This window comes from Raphanus sativus, unplaced genomic scaffold (genome assembly GCF_000801105.2).
Source record: "Raphanus sativus cultivar WK10039 unplaced genomic scaffold, ASM80110v3 Scaffold0275, whole genome shotgun sequence".
In the NCBI taxonomy this organism is placed as follows: Eukaryota; Viridiplantae; Streptophyta; class Magnoliopsida; order Brassicales; family Brassicaceae; genus Raphanus; species Raphanus sativus.
Window position 1 is genome coordinate 17,970 of NW_026615595.1, and position 9,407 is coordinate 27,376.

At 41.3% G+C, this 9,407-nt stretch overlaps 2 pseudogenes; both read right to left on the reverse strand.

Annotated features, from left to right (window-relative positions):
- Positions 1–1,797: 1,797 nt before the first annotated feature.
- On the reverse strand, positions 1,798–2,710 carry LOC130501746 (pentatricopeptide repeat-containing protein At4g14190, chloroplastic-like; annotated as a pseudogene).
- A 5,174-nt stretch (positions 2,711–7,884) lies between these two features.
- LOC130501747 (pentatricopeptide repeat-containing protein At4g14190, chloroplastic-like) lies at positions 7,885–9,407 on the reverse strand (annotated as a pseudogene).

The following is a 9,407-nucleotide window of genomic DNA, read 5'->3' on the forward strand; positions in this document are numbered from 1 at the left end:
ATTGTACCATATGCTTGTTCTAGATTAGCTAACTAGAATATAGATCACTAGGATCCTTATATCTTTAATTATCTATTTGAACTAGCTTGTCTCCTGTTGAGAAGAGCGAGAGCCCTCCTTGAGACCTAGGGTTCATTATCGGCTCGCGCCTAGGCATATCTAGAAGCCGTTGATCGATATCCCGACAGGTGAATCGATCGGCGCTGCGAAAGCTGTATCGCTCGATATCTCTAAAGGATATCGATCGACTCTTTTTCTAGTCAACAGACGACAGTTGAGATCAGAGATCTAGTTATTTAACCAGTGAGACATCACTAATTGTTAAGCGGCTGAGTTCTATAATATCATGCAAGCAACTTGTTAGGCATCTATAGATATTATAATCCCCAATACATGAATATAAGCCCTAGATCTAGCTACCATCCTTCCATCAAACAACTCCTTGCCAAGTTGAACAATTATATTGTTCATCTTGTTTACTATTCTATTTTATTTACTGCTTTACTATATTTATTTACTGCTTTATAAACTATTAGCCTAGCTTAATTTCATAACTATTAGATCTAGTGTGTGCCTTAACTCCTTGTTGATTCGATCCCTAAGTACTATAACTTGACCTCTTTTGATGAGAGTAATTCACTCTTTAGGGTAATTTGAGTGATATTAGTATGCTCGGTCGCTATAGCGACCGAGCTTTGTCCGCAGCCCGGTCGCTATAGCGACCAAGCTTTACACTAGTGACCGAGCTGCAATCGAGGCTCGGTCGCTATAGCGACCGAGCGTGATTCCGTGATTCGATCGCTATAGCAATCGAGCTCTTGTTCGTGACTCGGTCGTGGCGACCGAGTTTGTGCCGTGGACTGAAATCCATCGTCCAAGCGTCCAAAACCATTTCGATGCTACGACGCTTTTAGGATGTTTGTTTGCGGATGTTTGGACCTTCGATAATATCGTATTGTTGATTTAAGAAATCGTTGATTTAAGAAGTCGTTATTTTAGGAAATCGTTGTTTTAAGAAATCGTTGTTTTAAAACAAGATTTTCCCACAAGTTTTCTTCGTATAAGTTTTTCGTATAGGTTTTCCTTTCCTGAAAACGTAGAAATTCTTAAGATAATAATTTTTACGGATATTTGGATGCCAACTTTGCCGTGTCCGATTTCGACCCCAACAATCAACATTTTCCTTTCCATTTCTTTCACATTCTAAACATTGAACCAACTATTACAGAGACAGATTCACTAACGGTTGCGCTAAGCCAGACCAAGGATAACCTCGTCGTCCTACTCTAAACGGAATAAACTCTTAATCTGCACCATTTTTCTCAAACTTTTTTTGGTTTGAATTTTGTGGCTATTCTCATATATGTGGATCTCTGTTTGTGGCCCATATGTTCACCAAAATTATTATGGCATATGAAACATTGTATCATTCGACAATGCAAGCCTCTCAATTACTTTTATCTTTCACAAATAAAGTTATTGTGCAATCTATACATTAAAATTAACATACTAAGAGCATCATTATTGCAAGGTTCTTACTCAAAAGTTCTTAAAAAACATATATATGTATGTATATATTATATATGCGTATATAATAAAGGGTTCTTAGCTTTACGGAGAACCCAACCGAAAAGTTCTTAAATAAGAAACTTTCGGTTGTGTTTTTCCATAAAGCTAAGAACCATACATTATATACGCATATATAATATATACATACACATATATGTTTTTCAGTTTTCTGATTATTAACCACAACTTTTAATAGATACTGATAACTCAATGTCTTTGTATCGTGCTTCACACTTCATTGCAGCTTCTAAGAAACTGGCCTTCCCCAAAAGCAACATGAACCAAAGGGTCAGTCTTCATTTCCACAGGCTTATCAAGAAACCCATTCTTTTTCCAGTTCATAAAAACTACAGTACCCTCGAACGCAGCTACACTCAAGTCGACGACAATTGTTACAGTCACAAGATCAATTTTCACATGTCTCTTCCCTATCTCAAAGAGTAACAGTTCAATGCTCTTAAAATCCCCCATCTTCAAGTAAGCTAAAAGAACAATATTAGCAAAAGTTGTACTCCAAGGAATTATTGCTTCCTCGAACTTACCATTGTCAGCGTAACCGTGGATGATAGACTTGTAGATTCTTAAAGACGGGTTAAATCTCATAATCATTAATCATTGATGGTAAAGCTAAAACCTCTTCGTTCATCGATCTTTCCGCACATAGAAGCCTTAAGATCTTCTCGTAGTTAGTCTCGTTGATTCGTGAAGGGTCTAGCCTTTCCACGCATCGATCACCTTAGATTGCATTAGAAAAGAGAGGTTCTTGATTTTCTTGAATATATATAGGAAGATAAAGTTTTTAAAAATTTTACAGGAAGAATCTCGTGGAGTCTTAAGGAGCGACGGAGGAACCGAATCATGGCGAAGAATTTCTCTTTTCTCCAGTATCCATCCTCTTGAAGCAGCTCTAGAATACAAGAACAAGGATGGCTGAGTCTTCGCGGTAGTGAATTGAGAACCGGTGGTGGTGGTTGTTGGAGAGAAGAAAGGTGGGTTGTGTCGTGTCTTCTTCGGTGGAATAGTCGAGATACAGTGGCGACATGCAGCGGAGGGAAATGATATTAGGTTTAGAGGTAAAGGATGTGAGAAACCTTGCGTTCGAGTTCCCTAGCGGAGGAGGTAGCTTGTGGAGAAACTGCATTAATAAACATATGTTGAGATATATTAAAACTACTAGTTCTACTTGTTGGAATTACGATATTGTCCATTTTAAGTTTAAAAGGAAAATTCCGCATAGATTTAACTTTTGTTTTCTTTTCAGAAAGCTTTATCCTAATTAGAATTAGACTTCTTTTTATATATTAGACTTTCTTTTGTTTAGTTTTTGATGTGTGACTTAAATTGATCTTTCACTAGTGATAAAACTTTAAGGATGGAGATACCATATGAGTTTCAGCAGCTGCGGGTAGATGATTGTTTTTAGGAAGTAGTGTCCAATCACATACAAGATTTTATCTCTTGGTTAGCCTTTTCTCGTCTATTTTACCCACTTGAAGTTTAAGAATGCCTCTAATTACCTAAATAATAGATATGTGTTTCATTTTTTGTGGTTAAACTTCATTGCAAGATGAAAAGTAAAAGACTAAACTAGCCATCATGTCAGTATAAATAGAAAATCATCTTAGACTCAGTTCCTCATACAATACGCATAACATACCTTCAAATTTAAAAAAAAAAATGTAAAAAGTAAAACATAGCATGGCTAAGTTTGCTTCCATCATCACCTTCCTCTTCGTTGTTCTAATTATCTTTTCTGCTTTTGGTAATTATTGACATTATTACAAAATAAAAAAGTATTGACATTATTATATACATGGCAAATTATATTATTTTTTAAATTTCAGATTATTTGATAATCAACCCTGACATATTTATGCATATATATATAAAGAAGAACAAACGATGGTGGAAGGGCAGAAGACATGCAAGAGGACGCCTAGCTCAGAGGCAAGAGCTTGTATGAAGGATGTGCGTCATAGTCGAGAAAGCAATACGTGGTACTTGCGATTATAAATTCCCTAGGCGTCAGTGTTTCTGCCACTTTCCATGTTAATCAACAGAGCCGTGAAAAGACATTTTTATGCCCTATGCCAAATAAGTATTATATAACAATATTTTATTAAATTGTTTTTGATAAATAATATTAAATAATTTTAAAAAAAACTTGTATAGAATTAAAATAAATGTTGACTATTTATGTTTTAAGCATAAATATAAAGGTATACATACAAAATAGTTTTTTTAATATAAACTATTTTATATATAGCTGTAAAGTAGGCTTTAATGAATAAATAAAGAGAAAGAGATAGTTAAAAAGAAAAAATAAGGGTAAAAAAGAAAATGACACTGTATAAAATTACATATACAGTCAAACAAGGCAGAAAAAAAATCAATGTGAATATGCTTATAATTAATTTACTTTTAAAATTTTTTTAGTTATAACTATGCCCAATTGATATAGCTAGGCTGTGGGAACCGAAATTCGCACTGTCGATTTTGATTAAGTAAAACGGAGGAAAGCTAAGTAAACCTAACTTTCCCTGAAGGTCCGGATTCTCTGCGACAACCAACGACAAGTGATCAAATAAATGCGGAAAGGTTTTATTGAGATTTGGGACTGGACCTTAAGGAAGGCTGCCTACGTACCCCTTTCGAGGATCAAGTCGGACGTAGTTCAGTTGGAAGGGTTTGAACAAGAGATCGAACTGCCTGGCGGAGTTCGTCTAGTACAAGCGTTAGTCATAGAAACGGGCATGTCGAGAATAATGCCTAGGGTTTCTATGTGCGGAACTCTAAGTAAAAGGATTGTTAGATCCTTCCGAGAGAGACAGGAGCCTGCGGACAAGATGAAAATATAACGAGAGGCGGCCGGACGTTCTAGGTCCTACCTTGCTAGTCTACCGCCTGAATTCTAAGTTCTTAACCTAACAGGAGCTCTCTAGGTCTCCAATCTCGGATTTCTCTCTCTCTTAATGATTTTTGCTCTGCCTTTCCTCCTCTCCCAAAGCTCCTTTATATACTCCTTCTTATGACGGTCTATTCTCCTTTTGGGCCGCGAAGCGGGATTTTTCCATTTTCGTCGGCCTTCATGTTTATCGGGAAACTTGACATTTATCTTCGGGAAACTTGACATTTATCCTTCTGGAAATTTAACATTTATCTTGTTATGTGAAGATAAACGTAAATCGTCGTATCTATCTCAGACAATCGTAAGCGGACTGTCCGATCGCGTTTGGTCCCTTTCGGGCCGTTTCTAGGACTTCCGTTGTTTTCTACGATTTCTTCGGAAGATCTTCAATCCTTCGTAGAGTTGAGATGAGTGGTGTCTTAAGATAACCATCACTGTATCGCACGAAGAATTTAAGATCTTCCTTCCCGTTGATATCTTACGAGTTTCCGAAGTGTTTCCGACGATCTTAGTTTGGAGTAAGAGCGGGAGTTTTGTACGCGGAATCTCAACGATTCGTTCCGCGAAAACTTGGGAAAAACGCAAAGTACAGACTTCTGACGGCCGGGGCCTAGAACTTATGCACGGAAGCTTGTCATCCGACGACCCGAGCCAGCACGGAGCTAGCCGCCTGGCGGCCATGGCCAGCACGGGCGCTAGCCGCCGGTGGCCACGGCCAGCACGGGGCTAGCCGCCCGGCGGCCACGGCCAGCACGGGCTAGCCGCCCGGCGGCCACGGCCAGCACGGGCGTTAGCCGCCGGCGGCCACGGCCAGCACGGGGCTAGCCGCCCGGCGGCCACGGCCAGCACGGGGCTAGCCACCCGGCGGCCACGGCCAGCACGGGGCTAGCCGCCCGGCGGCCACGGCCAGCACGGGCGCTAGCCACGGCCAGCACGGGGCTAGCCGCCCGGCGGCCACGACCAGCACGGGCGCTAGCCGCCGCCGGCCACGGTCAGCACGGGGCTAGCCGCCCGGCGGCAATGGCCAGCACGGGCGCTAGCCACCGGCGGCCACGGCCAGCGCGGGGCTAGCTGCCCGGCGGCCACTGCCAGCACGGGCGCTAGCCGCCGGCGGCCACGGCCAGCACGGGGGCTAGCCGCCCGGCGGCTACGGACCAGCAAGTGCGTCTCGACGAGGGCTTCGATTTGATATGTTGATCGTTTTCTGGGTCCTCACGGTTTGAGAGAACGGGCTCTTTGAAGTTTCCCGGCGGCCAGGACCAACACGGGGGCTAGCCGCCCGGCGGCCAGGAGCAGCACGGGGGCTAGCCGGCGGCGGCCAGGACCGGCATGTGCGTCTTGACGAGGGTTTCGATTTGATATCTTGATCGTTCTCTGGGTCCTCACGGTTTGAGAGAACGGGCTCTTTGAAGTTTCAAGGCGGATTCCTTGTCGTTCGGCCTATCCAAACTTAGATCACTTCCCCTTTCTTCCGTATACTTTCGTATGGTCGTGTCATCTCAGCTATGGACCTAATGTCTCTCGGTTCTTCTTGATTGTATCATCGAAGTTTTACGACTAAATCTGAGTTGGTTTTCTCGTAAAGTTTATCGTGTAAAACAAGAACGATCGTGATAGAACCAAAATCGGGATCACTCTTTCGGTAAGGTTGATATGGACTCTGATCCGGAAGGATAGAGAACTGGTGGGATGATTGGTGACACAATGGGATGCGGAAAGGCCCAATGATACTACCAGACTTCAAATGTTGCCGGATGTGACGCACCGGTCCAACAAAGGAAGGATCGAGACTTGGAGATAACCTCACCAAGAAACTAGAAATGTTCTTGACAAAGAACAGAGAGTAAAACTCATAAAAAGAAAGGAAAATTCGTTGTTGATTTATTCATGAGAGACATCACATATATATAGTGTTTGTGAGTCAAAGAAACATAAAGAGAAATGTTGGAAATGACAACATAGAAAATATAAATCAATGAAAACAAGACATGGATTTCTGAACTTTGACCAAGACCAGTCAATGGCGGAAATTGATGAAGACTTGGCAAGGTTCATTTGACTGTCCAGGTTCATGATGTGTCCAGGTTCATGCTGTGATGATCAGGATGATCCGGGTGGTGATCACGATGATCCGGGGTATGATCACGATGATCACGATGATCATGGATTCTGGCTCGACTGTTGGCCCTAGAATGATGAATGGGTCGAGAAAGAAGTGATGTGGGTCGATCAATTCCATCGTCTGGATGTGGATACGGCCTAAGGTCCTTCCCGGGTGCAAGTGGGTCGATCCGGTACACGGCTCGGTCTGTCTGTCTGGTACGGCCGGATGGATGAACCTCGGCTGAACTGATCTGGACGTCCTGAACTCCATGCTGAGTTGGTTCCATGTACTGATCCTTGGGCCGGGGTCTATCAGATCGACTTTAACATAGGTTTTTTAAGCTGTACGACTTGTTTTGCTTTCGACGCTTGTTTTATGGAAAGTCCGCGCATGATAAATATTTTTAGCCGTTGATTTCGAGATAACCGTTTTTGACACCAACATAGGCTCAAATAAAAATGCTTATCAAAGAAGTTTATCTTCAGATAAACCAAACTTGCAAAATGTGTGTAATTATTGCCTGCAAATTTTCTAATATTTTTTATTTTGACATAAACGAATGTTCATATCTGCCTTACTATCCACGGCAATGTTAATCAACCCAAAATTTTTGATTTGGTGTTAATGCATTTATGTTAACTTTTATGTACGATATAAAATTATTTCATCATGACAATGGGACGAGCACTACACGTGGCATCTGATGCATCAATATTACTGGGTGCATCATGCTTCTTTCTTTCATATCAACATTTTTCTTTCCATTTCTTTCCCATTCTAAACTTTGAACCAACTATTACAGAGACAGATTCACTAACGGTTGTGCTAAGCCAGACCAAGGACAACATCGTCGTCCTACTCTAAACAGAATAAACTCTTAATCCGCACCATTTTTCTCGAACTCTTTTTGGTTTGAATTTTGTGGCGCTTCTCATATATGTGGATCTCTGTTTATGGCCAATATGTTCACCAACATTATTGAGGCATATGAAACATTGTATCATGCGACAATGCAAGCCTCTCAATTACTTTTATCTTTCACAAATAAAGTTATTGTGCAATCTATACATTGAAATTAACATACTAAGAGCATCATTATTCCAAGGTTCTTACTCAAAAGTTCTTAAAAACATATATATGTATGTATATATTATATATGCGTATATAATGCAGGGTTCTTAGCTTTACCAAAATTCCAACCGAAAAGTTCTTAAATAAGAAACTTTCGGTTGGATTTTTCCATAAAGCTAAGAACCGTACATTATATACGCATATATAATATATACATACACATATATGTTTTTTAAGTTTCAGTTTTCTGATTCTTAACCACAACTTCTAATAGATACTGATAACTCCATGTCTTTGTATCATGCTTCATCACTTCATTGCAGTTTCTAAGAAACTGGCCTTCCCCAAAAGCAGCATGAACCAAAGGGTCAGTCTTCATTTCCACAGGCTTATCAAGAAACCCATTCTTTTTCCAGTTCATAAAAACTGCAGTACCCACGAACCCAGCTACGCTCAAGTCGACGACAATTGTTACAGTCACAAGATCAATTTTCACACGTCTCTTCCCTATCTCAAAGAGTAACAGTTCAATGCTCTTAAAATCCCCCATCTTCAAGTAAGCTAAAAGAACAATATTAGCAAAAGTTGTACTCCAAGGAATTCTCGCTTCGTTCATCTCTTTTTCAAGGTAATCCAAAACATTCCGACTCACAAGATATACTTGACATAGACCCCTCAGACACCAAGCCAGATCGCTCCTCCGAATGCCACATCACAAATCATCGAACCTCGAGAACATGAGTTTATCAATGTAATCACACGTTAACCAACTAACTCCTCATCCAAACTAATCCCAAACATCAGAATCTTGTCATACGTCTCCTCCATCTTCTCCAACACCCCAAACTCTGCATAAGCTCCAAGCATCGACACCAAAGTAACAAGGTCCAGAGTCATCTTCCTCGACATCAAGCTCTGATACATCCTCTCCAACCTCTTAAGCAACCCTCCTCGAGCGAACTCGCACACGAGTAGATTATAAGTAACGTGGTCACGAGCACAACCCTCGGCTTCCATTCTCTTGACGCACGAAACAATCTCACCGTACAGTTGCCACTTACTGTACCCTTCAATCAGCCTGTCGTATGTCTCGGTTTCCGGTAACACACCGTTCTCTTTCATCTGATTCAAGTATAACATTGCTTCCTCGAACTTGCCATTGTCAGCGTAACCGTGGATGATAGACTTGTAGATTCTTAAAGACGGGTTTATCTCATAATCATTAATCATTGATGGTAAAGCTAAAACCTCTTCGTTCATCGATCTTTCCGCACATAGAAGCCTTAAGATCTTCTCGTAGTTAGTCTCGTTGATTCGTGAAGGGTCTAGCCTTTCCACGCATCGATCACCTTAGATTACATTAGAAAATAGAGGTTCTTGATTTTCTTGAATATATATAGGAAGATAAAGTTTTCAAAAATTTTACAGGAAGAATCTCGTGGAGTCTTGAGGAGCGACGGAGGAACCGAATCATGGCGAAGAATTGGTCTTTTCTCCAGTATCCATCCTCTTGAAGCAGCTCTAGAAGCCAAGAAAAAGGATGGCTGAGTCTTCGCGGTAGTGAATTGAGAACCGGTGGTGGTGGTTGTCGGAGAGAAGAAAGGTGGGTTGTGTCGAGTCTTCTTCGGTGGAACAATCGAGAGACAGCAGCGACAAGCAGCGGAGGGAAATGATATTAGGTTTAGAGGTAAAGGAAGTGAGAAACCTTGCGTTCGAGTTCCCTAGCGGAGGAGGTAGCTTGTGGAGAAACTGCAT